The following is a 16368-nucleotide window of genomic DNA, read 5'->3' as shown; positions in this document are numbered from 1 at the left end:
GTGACATGCTTGATCCCCAAAGAATTGTTGCTATGCAAATTATTTTTCATGACACAGACACAGAACTTTGGGACCCAACCTAAAATGACCTTGGGAGTCAGGCGGAAACAAGTGTCCCATGAGTGGAATGAATCTGAAGACAGGGACAGGATCTTGCTAACCTAGATTAAAAGCAAAAGTGCTGCCATTAATTGCAGTGTGGAATGAAACAGTGGTGAGACTAGAAACTCCCCCATTACATAGTAACCACAAATTCCACTTGGTCTAGGGATTACGCCCCATTTAAGACATGGGGGTAACCAATCAGCTCTCTATCTATTTCCCCTTCCCTTGGGCACTTTATCTTTGCAGTTGTCGGTGGTGAGAGCATGCATTCCGTTTCCTTTTCTGTTTACCTGCAATAAAGCTTCCCCCCAAACTCAGTGCCCTGGCTTTTGTACATGTGGTCAGTGAGTATCCTCAGCCTTTGTCTGGTCAGTTAATATTGGAAAAGGGTTTGAGTTGACTAACCTGGAATTTGAAAAGAAAAGCTTGTTGCTACATTTTTACCATCTTTGTGTAATGCAGACAATATTGACTTACTAGTACTTAATTATGTTTTGCTGGTTTCAATTTTTTTATTCATTGAAAATTTCATTGTTTTAAGCAAGTCCAATATACTTAGAGTATTTTTCTTATCTCCTAAATTTCCCACTAAACTTTAAGTGAATAATCCGAATCTGGATGGACATCCTTTGATGTATTCGAAGTGCTTTCTCTTGTCTAAAGCTAAGTGGTTGTCAGCATTTCTCGTCTGTATCTATTCTTACCCTCACACCAGTAAATTCATGACCATCCACACATCTGCCCAAGCCAGCACCTTTGATGTCTTCTGTGCTCCTCTTTCATCACAAATATCTAATAGTCTTAAAGCTTTGCCAATTTCACCTCTAAGTGTTCTGCCTCTTACCCTCGACCTTTATCTATGTTTTCTCTTCTGTGTCCTTGATCTTCCTTACCATTTTTTCTCCCTCCTTAAATTTTCAACCCTTAGCAGTTGTGAGACCTTGTGTTACAGTCTTTCTCTACCTTATAGTCTTTAATCTATCAAAAATGGACAGGGTTATTATGTTAATCAGATTTCTCCTAATTGGCTCACATGCACAACACCCACTATTTAAACAAGGAGAGACTTAGCTCGTGATTGGCTGGATCTAATGCAGAGACTTCCTAGTGGAAGGGTACTGTCGAGCAGAGTTACTTAGGTCCTGGGGGCCAGGAAGCTGAGTAACGAACAGTCCCAGAATGGAAAAGCTAAGAGACCACCTGTGAACCCCAGGGTCATGCCTCCATGAGCCTCCCAGAAATGTGACCAATCCATGTTCATGCAAAATTCCCAAATCAGTCAAATTGAAATCCATTCTAACTGCCACTGTGACCATTCACTTACTTCTCCTTGAAAGCTGTGTTTGTACCGCTTTTCTAGCATAATTATTAAATAGTGCTGTCCCTTTCCTTCTGAAGTGAATGGCAGCTTTTGTTATGCTAAGCATGGGACAACAATAACTACATAATATGATTAAGATGCTTACATAATAAATTCAAGTAAAAACCCAGGACTATATCTGGCGTCAAGTAAGAGCTTGATAAGTGCTATCTATCATGATCATAAGAAATGATTACTATTTTAGGATCTTATGCTACAGTCTGTCTCTAACTTTCTGTTCCTGTTTGCCTATACACATCACACGGTTCCTTGGCCTGAGATTTCCCTTTGCCTCACACTCTCACATGCTCCTCATTCGCTGACCGCACTCTCTATTCTCTCACTCTACTCTCTGGCCAAAAGAGTCTTTACCACACAAGGTACTCACTTTTGGTACCCTTCTTATGTGTTTCCATTGTATGCATGTGTTTTTGTTGAATTTATTTTACTTACACTACCTGTACAAGTTGATATTAGCTTCTCAAATAGAGAAATTTAATTTTGTTCATTGCTGAAGACTTTTTCATCTCACATAATCCTTACTTGGAACATATTTTACACATATCTTTTGAAACAAGCTCTAGGTAATTTGCCTCAGTGCTAAAAGAAAAAAAAAAATGCAATTACCACCCTCCCCAGTGCATATGGGCAAGAGGGTCTGCTTCAGTCTTTTCTTTTGTGTCCCAGATCAGGGATATGCTTGGAAAACCATTTTTTAAATTTTCCTCTAACTTCCCTTTACTATCTCAAAATGTCTGATGCATTTGAAAAGTCTTTGCCTTTTTTTTTTGTTAAGCATTGCCAGCATCCGCCAACTTGAGACTCCCTTATTTGCAAGAGCTATCTAAAAAGGGGCAGATTGTTTCTTTTTTATAGCGTTAGCACATTAGCACAATTCACACAAGAAATGTAGAATAGTTTCTTGAAAGAGCTGTGTGCCTCTTAATGGTAGGAATTTTGTTCTTTTTATTGAGATTACATGAGCTCATAAGATGCCTTAAGGGTAGGAGAGGGAAGCAAGTAGAAATAATTACACAAGTTTGTATGAGTTTTGTTTCACATTGTAAGAGAACAAAGTGTCTTGCCTTTTTTTCACATACAATGTGATAACTGATTTGCCTTCCTACTGATATGATAGAAATTACATTTTATAAGTTAGCTTAGAGCACTGTCTTTCCCCTTCTCAATTCCCTATGATTATTTGAAGATGCAAGAGGCTCTGTTTGCACCATAATTTCCAGAAGCTTTAGTCATCAGATGATTAATTCACATTAAAATCTTGAAGTTAGTAGCTTTACTACTCCTGGGCCAATTTTGATCAAAAATTTGTTTTTCCAGGTTTCAATTTAGTGTTTAGAGTTAGGCATTCTTAAGTTAACGTCATAGAAATTTATTTATGAGCCCTCAAATCTCTTAATACATTCCAAAAGTGCGGGACAGTTTGACTACATTGAAAATATTTGGCCTTTGTTATGTCTGCAATACTGGAAGAAACCTCCTCAAATTAGCTACCTGCCTTCTTTTAGTCTTTAGTAATTTCCTTGACCATTTTTTAACCTCTGGAGTAATTCAGCTCATTTTGAAAGCAAACATATTTATTCTGATGGGGCGGGTTATGGAAAGAAGATATACAGGCTTTCATCTCAAAATGCTGCTCCACTCAAATCCTCCTCATGCACACAAGAAGAGTGTGTTGGGGGGGGCGTTCAAGACGACAAACTATCCATCCTTTCTTGTATTTCTGCATTTGGAGGAATCAGTATTTTACTGACACACTAAATATCCTGCCACCTGACTCTTTGTCAAGCACTTCTGTGTTAGGAGTTTGAAAGCATTTTACACCCACCTTACATAACAAATTATGATGCTAATTTTGCCAGGAGATGAATTGAGATTTCAAAAGATGAAATAGGGAGTGGTCAATCCAGGATTTAAATCACGGCTTTTAAATTTGACTCTCTAAAACTTAACACTGTTCCACCTACAACATATTTTTGCATAGATTGGATTATAATTGGATAACATAACTTCCATAAATACATTCCTAGGCAAAAGCTCTTTCTCTTTTTGTGTAGAGTAAGAATGGATATTGAAAAAAGAATTTGCACTTCTTGTTCCCTGTTTCTCAGCATCTTTCCCAGAAGCTTTGGCGCGGTAATTATTCAGAGCTTACACACATACATAAGTAAGTTTTCACTGAGGACTCTTATCTTTAGAGGTGGATAAATGATGAACTTTCCATTATTTGGATTTCAATGTGAGAAAGGTTTGGTGGAAGAGTGTTTAGTTTCAAATCACTTCTCTTGAATTCTGGCTCGTCTTCTAGGGAGTCGTGACCAATTTACTTTGCAGTGCTAAATTAGATTTCCAGTCTCTAAAATGGAATGAAAAATTGTTGTCTGTTAAGGGTGTGATGAGAATTAAGTATTCAGCCTGTTCCTTTTCTTCCCACCTCATTTCCCTTTGGTGCTAGCATTCGTATCTGTCCACTTATAATCAATTATTGTTTTATAAAACAATATATTCCTTTTCGTATCTTTTAAAATGACCTGCATCTTCAGGTAGGATATTACCAGTGTACAAATTCCATATAACCCTAACTGACTCCTATTCATTTATTTGGAGACAGGGTCTCAATGTGCAGTTCAGGTTGGTCTTGAACTCACTACGTAATCCAGCCTGTTTTCAAACTCACAGTGATCCTCCTGCCTCCATCTTCCAAGTTCTGCCATTCAGTCTTGTGCTACCAAACATTTGTGATAGAAGGTGATTTAATTAGACTCTGGGAGAAATTTTTTAAAAAACTAGATAGAGATGCTGCTATATATAGCAGTGACATATAACCTATACACACAGGAAGGTAATTTATATCTTTATCTAGAGCATATGAAGGAGTCAAAATTAGTTGCACAGAAAGTGTGAGAATCACTCACTGAAGTCAAGTCCCATTTTTTCACTAAGAGTTCACTAGTAGTTTGGTGGTGAATATAATTTTCAGGCTTGATTGTGATGGGTGTGCATGGTTGCGGAGAAGACAGACTGATAAATTGTACAAGTATAAAATCTTAAAGGATAAGTGTATCCGTTGTTGCTCATCTAAAGTAGTCTCCACAAACAATCTGCTTTGAAAAACCAAGATACTTAGCAGTAGTTACCCTTCCTAGCCATGTATTTCACCTCAACCAGTTCAGTATGGACTTCCATCAGTCACTGTAGAGTGACATTTAGATCGACAATACATTGTACAGATTTCCACCTAATACTGTAAGTGAGGTGAATTTTCAATTTCCTAGTGATATAACTCTTATTGTGTGGTGATGCCATGATCATAGCACTGTCATACAGCAGTGTCACACATTGGTGATGCTGTTGTAAACTGCACTACCAGTTGGGTAAAAGGGTCACACAGACAAATATATTCAGCACACAAACTTGGATGATAATTAACCATTTTGATGCTGGTTTCTATGATTATTATACAAAATGTTAAGCATTATTTTAGTGAGTACTCCCACACTAAAGGAAAAAATCATTCCCTCTTGTGGTGACACTCGCCTGTGATTTGAGGAGGATGAAGCAAGTGGGTTCCCAACCCGGGCAACTGAACAACTTTGTGTTACCCTGTCTCAAATGAGATGTTCTAGAAAAGGGCCGGGGATGGAGCTCAGTGTGAAGTCCCTGAGTTCAATGCTCAGTTTTGCAAATAAAAATATATTTACCATAAAATACTATGCTGTGCTAAGCCGGCAGCAGTCTTATGCATCTTGTTTGCCTCAACTCATGGTGTGAAGTAACTGACATGTGCACTGGATCTGAGGAGGTGCGCTCTCTGTGATGTCCCCATGACAACAGGCTCACTTAGCTAGGTAGATCTCAAAGTGTTTCCCATTACTAAACAACAAGTGACTGTACTTTTCCAGTATTGGGAATACGATTTAGTCTCTTTCCCCTTCCCAAGCTAGACTGCTTCTGAAAACATCATCATAGGCGACCAGTAAATATCTCTTCAGTGACACCTTCTTGGAAACAAAGCCCAGCCTTGGATGAATCCAACTCTGGAGATATTGGAGGGGGTATGTTGGGAGCACATATGCAAGAAGATCCATGAGGAAAGTTGTTCACACTTTGTATTGTAGTATCAATCATTCACGGACACCCGAGGACCTGTAATGAATGGTAGGGATCTGAGGCTCAGGTAAAGCCCAAAGCATACCAAAGCATGGTGACTCTTCTCAGGAAAGGGAAATCTCTATAGAAAGCTCTGCAGGGATAAACCAGAGTCTGGTGCAACTGGGAACTGCATTGAGGAGTAGAGAAAATCTGAACAGAACACTAATAATACTACTGTATTTACCTTCAGACTCTCAGATCCATTTGATGTTCATACAAGTTCACTCACCCCAACTGTAACATTTCCAGGATTCTGAGAGCAAAAAAACCTCTGAGAATTCTGGTTCCTGAGAAAACTAATGTCTCCAGGCTCACAGTTTGTATCAAAAACTATATCTGAGAGTCCACCTCCATTCAGTACCCACTACAGACTCAGCTTTATCTCAGCAAACACTTCTGTAACTACAACAGTTAGGCTTCCTTATCTCTGGGTTTCAAATTTGCAGGTTTAACCAACTGGGATAAAAATATTTTGAAAATATTGTATGTATATTGACTGTGTCACTATTCCCTAAACAATACAGTATAACAACTATTTACATAGAATTTAAATGATAGTAGGTACTATGAGTATTCTAGAGATGATTTAAAATATGCAAAATGATGTGCATAAGTTATAAGTTAATACTACCTATTGCAAGTGCATGCAGGCTCTTGAACATCATCGATTTTAGAATCCATTGAAACCAATCCTTCCTGGACATGACAGATGTCCCTTCCCTCCAACATTTTTTATAAATTTGAGTTTTTTCAGCCAGCACTTCTCTTTTCCAAAATCATTTGCTTCTAAGGTGACCTAGTTCTTGGCTTTGAGTGATGGGAACCTCTGATTTGAAAGCGCTTACTGTGCTATGTTTACTACATGTGACCAGGCTGACATCTAGCGGGGCTGGGAATACACTGAGATGCCATTTGAACACTACGGTTTTAAGTACACTTTTCTTCCTGTCTTCACTGTGAATCCTCACCATCCTCAGAGTGCAAGGAGATAGATGAACTTATCTCCAAATGGCCAGTTGGTTTTCTAGAAGAATGCTATCATTTATGGAGCTGACAACCGTGCTTTCTTATTGTCTTGTGAGACCTCAGCAGTGGCCATGACCACATGAGCCTGATGAGAGTGAAGCCGTGATCCTGGGCTTAACGTTGCCTGCACTTCTGTCCCCAGAGCAGCTGTGTTCATGGCCACCAGGAAGCATGAGGGTGACAAAGAATGAAAGCCAGCTGATATCAACGGACCAATGCTCCCTGCCTTCTTGTTTGTTTAGAGTCTGTTTTTCAATAGAGAGTCTCTGGCAAAAAAATAACATTTAACAAAAAATAAGCTCATATGTTAAATCAGGCCTGTCTACACACCAACCAGGTTCAGAGTCCCTACTACTAGCTTTGAGGCTTATATATTTGTACCCGGGATTATTTCTGCCTCCACACAAAATGTATCACCTGCTTCACTGTCCAGTCTCTGCAGAAGACAACATTGTCTCTTGATCTCTTAAACTACTACCAGTCAGGACCAGGGAAAAGCAGTAGCCTTCTCTTTAGCTTTCACGTATATTCTGAGATGACTTATCTTCTAATCCTGATCTTGTGTCACCTTGCTGTTCAGCTGGCTAGAAGTGTGCTGAGTGAGAGCCATCAGGACAAAAGTGGGCAGGAACTTGGAGGTTTGGGAAGCCTCAGTCTTGCCTTTGAAGGGCTTGAGTCATTCTTGTTAGTGTTGATCTCAAGGCCAGTGGATGCTTTGCTGCTTGGCAACGTGAGCCAGAGTGTTTGATAGGCTGATCTGACAAGATGTCATGCTAGCCTTGTGGGCAGTTGATGTTCTGTGCTCAGGTAATTTGAGATGCTCAGAGATCTAAGCATCACGGCAGGATCTGCTTTACAAATGGTTTTAGTCTTTGATACATAGCATGGTCTTATTTTGGGAGCTGAGGTCTACATAGAAATTCTCTTGAGTCTTGCAGAAGGATTTATATTGTGTCTCTGCCAAGCTCAGGAACATTTGGTACCAGAAGATCTGCCAGACTCATGGCTCAAATTGCAGAGATGACTGCAGAACACCTGCTGCAGAGATTTTTCCTTAATTCAGGATTCCCTCAACACTATCGACTTTGACATCAACCAGAGTAGATCAGAGGATTCCTAAGTACAGAAGATGCTACCTCCAAAACTCATGTAGGACTTCAATAGGTTTTGATTCTTAATTGAGATACAGGTTTCTGTATCTTGAAGGGCATGATGGTTTTAAAAATACATTCACAAAATTTTTGGAAGTCTTTTCAAACTATGAATTTTAATCCTCATTATCTTGTGTGGCAGAACTAAGATCTGCAAAGAGGAGGCGTGTGATGCTACATGAAGTAAATCTTCACCTTCAGGTCCTCAGGCGATAAAAAACCCAGATAATTTACCTGCAGCCTCCAAGGACACGTTTAACCCAAACAAACTGGGTGGGTTATGCTTAAATCCCTGAATCTCTCTTACTGAGAGATAAAGTCTGTTGGCTTGCGCCACTAAACACTTTGTTAAACAGGCATCAAAAACATAACAAGAGAGTTTCTAGGGAAACCCTTGATCATGGAAATCCTAAAATTTTCTTAACGTATTCCCCAAGTCTTTGTAGTGTCTATTTCTCAGAATATAGAAGATATATGAGTCCAATCAAAACATCCCAAATACTTATTATATTGCCATGAACATGTTACCATTTATACAGTGAATCGATGTAGTCTGTTAGTTTCAGGTAAGCGCCATCTGTTATGGGCAGCAGTGGAGTTCACACAGATGTTGGTACAAATTGCTTCTGATTCTACTAATTTGCTAGATCAAAATCAGATGAAAGGGTCTGTGAGGCTACTTTAAGCTTCTCTAGCAAAATTAGAATAAAAGTACCCACTGGTTGTTAGACTTTGCAGTCACCAGCTCTATTCCATTCAGTAGTGTAAATCATTTCATAGTTTTATATGTTTTCTGATGAAAAGCGATAAATACTTCATTAGAATTTGTTGTGAGACCTCAAAAATAGCAGGCAAATGTTTTAACTTAGCAGGTAAATGAGATAAATGGGGCAAAATAAAAGATAACATCATTGATGATGATTTTTTGATGGTATGTATTTTAGCTAATATATATTGTATTATGCATTTCATAGGTTATAAATCAAAATTTAGTTGTGTAACACTGAAAATCTGTGCATTTTGTTAGGGCTTCTTAACACATTTATTCCGTGATACAAATGTCTGTGTTGTTTAGATAACTTAAAAGAAGTCTGAATCTGAAAGTTCATCCCATACCGTCTGCATTTCTGAGGTTAACATAACAAGAGGTTGCTTAAATCAATGGCATTTTAAAGGCATAGTTGGGCAGTGGTGGAAAAATAACTGTGTTATATCAGATCACAGTGTCTGAAGCATAATAGCAGATAATATACATGCAGAATGTTATGTAATATACATGTAGTATATGGTAGAATAATTAATTAATGGATATATTTTGCCCTGATGAGATACTGAGGACAATAAAAAATGCAAATATTATTTTCATTAAAAATGCAGTCATCACAAATAAAACAGGTGAATATTGGGCATCATGCCAACCACAGAATTGCATCATCGCTGCTTTATATTTTAGATTAAAAGGTGCATCAGAATGTCTTGCACCGTAAACAGGGGTTAACAATGGAAACCTCTGGCCTCCTGGTGCTATATTGTTCCCTGTGTGTTGTTGCCAGAAGACCATCTACTACAGAAGTCAAGGGAGGCCATGCATGACATTTCTCTGGCAAAACAGTTATCTTAATAGTTTCTAAGGGCTTAGCTCTGATCTCTTCATTGAACAAAAATGGGGCCCCGCCTCTTTTCTAGATATAATTGTAAATATTTTTATTGGGATTAATTCACATATATTAAACTGCAGGTTTCAGATGCGCAGTTGGGTAGTTTTGACACATCTGTGAAACCACTGCTGTATTCAAGACAATGAATAACATAATTACTATTTCCCAAAGTGTGTTTCTTGCCTTACTGTTCTTTCCACCTTTCCTATTCCCAGGAAATTATGTGTGTCACTTTAGATAATCTTAGGTCTCCCAGAATTTTATACATAGAGTATGCTGTGTTCTCTCTTTCTCCCTCTTACTTCCTCTCCCATAGCCTCATTATCCTAATTATTTTGAGATTTACATACGTGACTGTTCATTCAATGAATTATCCATTCTTATTGCTGAGTACTATAACATTTTGCGAATATACAGGCTTTTAAAAATGCATTTACCTGTTGATGGATGTTTAGGTTTTTCCCAGCTTTGGCTAGTTACAAAGTTACTGACCTGGCTGTAAACATTTGCCCACAGGTTTCTGGATGGCTGCACACTTTAATTTCTCTTGAGTGAATCTCAAGGGGCAGAATGTCAGAGCTATAGAGTATGCATTTATTTGAGAAAAATTTTAAGAAATTATGTGTTTTCAAAGCAGTTGAATCACTTTCCATCTCCATCACAGTGCTGATGTTTCTCCATGTCCTCATACATACTTGCAATAGATGGGGACACAGTGACATTGTGTTCATGGCTAACAATTCGGAGAACACTATCATGAGTATTTTACCCATGTATTTATTTTTTATGAAGGATACATTACAGTAATTTATCCATTTGAATAGTTGTGCAGTAAGCTTTCTTATTTTGTGTATGGAGAATTCTTTGTATAACCTGAATGCGGGATCTTTATCATACATACGACTTGCTTACGCTTTTTCAACTTTGTGGCTTGTATTTCATTATCTTAACATTCATTTTGAAGGCAAGAAAGTAATAACTATAATGAATCCACATTTATTATTTTTTAAATCTATTAATGCTTTTGGTGTATCTAAAATGCCTTTATATACATACATCTTTAGATACATCTATGTATATGTACCATGTGTATGACCTATATATGTACATATGTGTACTAATTGCATATATATATACATATACACATGTGTATGCATATGTGTACATACTTATATACCTTTTTGATTTATTGCTGTCTATTTTAATGTTAGTACCACACTTTGATTAATATGTCTGCAACAGTCAAATGCTAATTTTTCATTTATTGATATAGCTATATTTTATTTTCTTTTTTGTTCTTTTAACATGGTAGATTGTATTAATTTATAACCAGCTTCCTCTAATATCTTTTATCTATATTGTTGGGTTAGATGTATTAAAAGTTGAAAAATTTTTTAAAGTCATTTTAATAAGGGACACATGTCTGTGATTTTCAGTGAGTTGAGAACAATTTTCTTCCTCATTTTCCTCTAAAATTCACATAGAAATGCCTTATATAATTGGTAGGATGCCTCAGTGTAGTCATTTGGGCATTCAGGCTTATTTGTGGAAGGTTTAGGCTGCATGTTCAATTTCCCTAGTTTACTTAGAACTAATCAGATTTGTTTCCTTTGGTGAGTTTTGCAGATTACGTCTTTGGCAGGATTTGTTGCTTGAGTTGCCCAGTTTATTGATTTAAAGCTGCTCATAATATTTTTCTTTCTCTTTTAATATTTCTAGAGTATGTGGTGATAGCAGCTTTATCTTTCACAATAGTGGTCATCTGCCCATTGCAAATATTTTTCTTGCTCAGCCTGGTTATAATTTCATCAGCTTCAGAAGAGTAACTTTTGTGTTCATTGTTTCATTGTTTTTCTATTTTGATTGATTTTTACTCCCACTACTTTTAGCTGTTAGAATCTATTTTCTGATAGATGACCATATTACTAAATTTATTAGATCACTGAACAGAAGAGATTGCACTGTCAATGTTTGAGTGCTTAACCATTTTTTATGCTTTGATTTAGAGACTTTAACAACTATTGTTAAGATGACAATATGTAATGTATCAACTAGTGATTTTATGATGTTAATTTTTTGAATTCTGTATTCTATTTTTTCTCGTTTTTTCCTATTTTTAAAAATTTTTTTATCTTCTCTCTTTCTTTAAATAAAATTTAAAAAAAGAATCTATTGTCTCTTCGATTTTTGTTTGGTTTGTGTTTAAGGTAGAAATTTAAACATTGTCTTTATGATAATTCTGTGGAGTTTCTCTAAGCTCTGCTTTTGCTACAACCCTTAAGTTTACATATGTTAACTTTATACTTATATTTTGCACAACTTACTTTTGTATTTCCATTTTTAATTTCTTCTTTGTCCCACTGGTCATTTTAGAAATGTGTTATTTGGATTCTAACCACTTGAGATTATCAAATCATCTTTGTAGTTAATGCTTTCTAATTTAATTTTGTTGTGGTTGAGTAATCTGTTTCCTACCATTCTAATCACTTAGAATGAATTGAAACTCACTTATGTTCTTTAACCTTTTTAGGTGTATAGAGACTCATATATAGCCTATATGGCATTTTGCCTTGATAAATGTCCTATGAATCTTTGAAAAAACTATTTTGTAAATGTCAAGTGGTGCATTTTGGTTAAAAGGGCTGCTTGAGTATTCTATATTGTGTGAAAAGAGTAGACACAGCCAAGGGAATGCTTTTCCTTAGGGTGTCTTGAGAGGTTTGCTCCTGAGTGGCATCTGGGAGCTTGATGGAATGCTCTTACTGAATAATAGGGCACCTCAGTGTTCAGACATTCTTTAAGCAAAGAATATGGTTTATGAGAAGCACACCATTTTTTCTCTGGGAGTCTAGCATTTGTGCATGCTAGGCAAAGTTGCCTATATGACTAGTACCTCAAAAATAATACGAGTACCCAATTTCTACTGGGACTCTCAGGGCAGAAATATTGCACTATATTATTGTGGTCTCATAGATGAAATAAAATACATTCTGTATGGCCACTCACAGGACGAAGAAAGTACCAAGCAGTTTATTTCTTTTATTTCTGCCTAACTTGGTTAACCTTTCTTCTAGTTTTTTAACCATATGAAGTGCAGCTATAATAACTGTTGTAATACACTCATCTAGAAATTTATCTGTATTATTTTTGGCTCAATGTTTAGTGGCCAATTTTTACATCTACTGTGTGTTTTAGTTTTCTGCTTCTTTAGAATACCGAAGAATGTCTGAATTTAATATGAATTTTAAAACCAGTTTATCAATTAAGCAAAAACATGGGTTTAACTTTTATAGCAATTGATTTATTCCAGATTTAAGGTATACAGCGTGGTTTTTGATACATGTATACATTATGAAATGATTACTGCAAACTACATTATCCATACACCTGTTTTGTGGGTGCATGTGTGTGTGTGTGTGTGTGTGTGTGTGTGTGGTGAGAACACGTAATATCTACTCTGTCACCAAATTCCATGCATGCATTATCATATTATTAACAGAATAATACTGCCATATTAACAATATTCAGTTTTCCAATATATGGATATGAATAACTTTCCTTTTTTGAAGGCTCTTTCCACAATGTTTTGTAGTTTTCAGTTTGTAAGCACTGAATTTTTCTTGATTATAATTATTTTTCACATTTTATTTTCTGATTCTACTAAAAATGGAATAGTTTCTTTGATTTTGTTTTTGGATTGGTCAATGATATTTAATAGAAATGTGATTGAATTTTGTATACTGATTTTTACATGAAATAAGTTTGATAATTATCACGCCCTGGGAAAAACTCCCTTTGCTCACCTTGGGAGTCTAAACTTTACTGACAAAAAATGGGTTTCCAGTATAATACTTTCCCACAGTTGGTTACAACAAAACATACTCACATACTAAACAAAGGAAGAAGACAGGTTACCAGGAACAAGGGAATCCCAGTGGATATGGGACTGTCTCTATTTCTTTCAGCTTTAAAGAAGTTTGATTCATATAGCATCGTTTGTTGACAGTATTCCATTTTAAATGTGCCATCCATTGCTTCATGAGTTTCTTGGATTTCAGTAGCAAACTGACATTTAATTTTTTGAGGATCCTTTGTAAATGATAAACTGCTTTTTCCATTGCAGTTTTCAAGACTTCCTGTCTTAAACTTTTAGTTGTTTTGTCTGATGCTTGTTGGCTTGAATCTCTTTGAAATCAGAGATTTTGAACTTGGAAATGGTGATTAAGGTTATTGATCAGACTGGACTAGATTTCTGCCATTCTAAGCACCATTTCTGCCCCCTCCTTTTCTATTCTCTCTAAGCTGTATGTTACTACACGTGTGGCTGCACTGGATGGTGTCCTGAAAGTGTCTGAGATTTGTCTCCTTTTTTTGTTACACATTTAATTTCTGTTCCTCAGACTTGGTGATTTCTATTAACCTATCTTATAATTTGCTGATTTTTCTGTTTTTCCTCTAAAAGCTAGTGTTAAGTACCACTAGTGATTTTAATTTCAGCTATTGCTTTTTTCAGTTTCAGGATTGTTTGGCTATTTTAAATAATTTTTATTTCTTTATTGATATTAATATATCACTCTCATACTTCTTAAAATTTATTTAGAATGGATACTTTCATTCTTTGAGCATAATTAAAATAGCTAATTTTTTTAGTGCAATATTGGTCATCTCCCAGTGACATTTCTATTGACTGTTTTCTTCTTAAACATGGGTCATGGTTTCATATTTCTTTTCATATCTCACTCTTTTTGTGGTAACTGGTCATTTAAAGTGACAATGTAACAACTCAGGAAAAAAATTTCCTTTTCCTGACTCTTTGTTACTAGTGGCTCGGACAGTGTTTTACAGAATTTTTAAATATATTTCTGCAATGTTGGCATAGTTACTGTTTCCTGCATTTATTTAGCCTAATGTTTACTATAATGACTGGACAGGAACGCCTTTACACTTCTAGAACTATGAAATCTCCAAGTAATTGCTAAAGGCCTGTGTATATAGTTGGGATATGTCTTTATAGAACTCAGCCAGGCATCCCATAAGCTCTGCTTTAACTTCCACCTTCTGTTTCTATAGACCTCAAGCTTAGCCCAAATTTTAATCTCAGGGTCTTCTCAGGTCTTCATTGAGAGTAGCATGTGTACTGGCCTGGAAACGCACCCAGTCATAGGCATGTATGTGATTTTTTTGGGTCTCCACAATTTTTACCAGAGATTTTCAAAGTCCTAATGGAGATCTCACTGTCCAAAGTGTCCAAGTACTGAGTTACTCCATTATATCCAAACTGATCTCTGCTGTCTCATGCAGCCATGAAGTTGAAACGCTTGACTGGAATTGATTTTGACAATTCATCCCTTTGAAGTGATTTTCATACTGGGGATATGTCAGGTTAAGTCAGATATAGATACCCTTGAAATTGGGCTTCTTGTGAACTAGCAACACGTCAAATTACATTTTTGGTTTTTCGAAAAGAGGCTCTAACGAGCCCTGCTTTCATTCCTGACCAGCTGTGCACCCTTTCGGGTTGGAATGTTCCTCAGGAGTCTGTGCTGTTATTGTTTATAGTTTCTGAGAAGCTGGAAAACGAGCAATGTAGCTAGAACAAGTTAAAATGACACAAAATGTTACTCACTCTTTAGGATTAGCAATTTTTTAAAAAATTTCTTCTGTTTGCTTTAAAAACTTGATTATTCTTCAGAGTCCTAGAAATTGATTCTGAATATTTTGAATAAGTTTCCTCACTGTGCTTATGAAGGGAAGAATTTTCAGAGATGATTCAAACACTTTACCAATATCATCATATTCTTCCTAATTTTGGCTGGACGATAAACAGTTTAACCTGTTAGGTGTTTCTATGATATGTTAGAGCTTTGGTTTTTACACAGTAAAGATGTTGAAAGAATTTGCTTTCTTTTTCTGTTAGATGATCCTAGCTTTTATATTAATAGAACAGATATGCTGTGTTTAAAATCCACTTTTCATATCTTACATATTAATTCCAAAGTTATGAATTAACAAGGTCAGTGTAATATTAAAAGTAGTTTAGATTTTTCTTTAGTAATAAAATAAAATTTCCTAGCATTCCCCTCAGCGTCCTGTGAATCACAGGTTTTCTTCTCTCCATATGTTGGAGAGGGACATCCTCTGGCGTCTCTGAGTTTCATGTGTTATTCTCTTGGTCCTTTGTGTCTTTGTTTATCCTTAGACATATTCATTGTATGCATGTGCTTACCAGCACTCAGATGAATAATTAGGGACACTCTATGTACATTTCCAGAGTTTTCCTCACATTTCTTTACTCTCTAGTGCTCTAATCTGAGAGCTGATACTTGAGGAGCTCTAGGTTCCCAGATTCTTATTCATGGAAATTAATCGCCTTGACTGGGTTTGCCCTCCTGCCACATGGAACTTTATAAGGTCTGCAAACCATGTCAGTCTGTACACTGGGAAAATTATAGTATTTGGCTTTTAGATCTCTCTCTCTCTCTGCCTCTGTCTTTCTCTTTCTTTGTGTCTCTTTCTCTTGCCCTTGATTATTCTGTTTTCAATATTATATTTCCCTGAGGTTGTATGTTTTCTTTAGTACGGTGAATCTAACTTTTGTTATTCCTGTTTGGAAACAATAGTAGACATGGTTTTAAAATTTGAACATGCTTCTCTGTTATGTTATCCTTACACTGTCAAATTCTTTCTTCCTTAAAACACAGCTACTGAGAATTTTGGTCTGAGGTTGAATTCTTCAATTATCCAATCAAACATCTTTAACTAAGAATACACACATTTTTTAGTTCCTTAAAGACTGTTTGTAGACACAATTTATAATGCCACATTTACATTCAGTGAGAATTTGCCATGCTCCGTATCTTAAGCCATCAGCTAGTCCATTATGTTTCGTGGCATATAA

The sequence above is a fragment of the Cavia porcellus genome, unplaced genomic scaffold, assembly GCF_034190915.1.
Source record: "Cavia porcellus strain 051 isolate PalLab524CR breed Dunkin Hartley unplaced genomic scaffold, mCavPor4.1 scaffold_11, whole genome shotgun sequence".
In the NCBI taxonomy this organism is placed as follows: Eukaryota; Metazoa; Chordata; class Mammalia; order Rodentia; family Caviidae; genus Cavia; species Cavia porcellus.
This window is presented reverse-complemented; position numbering follows the sequence as displayed.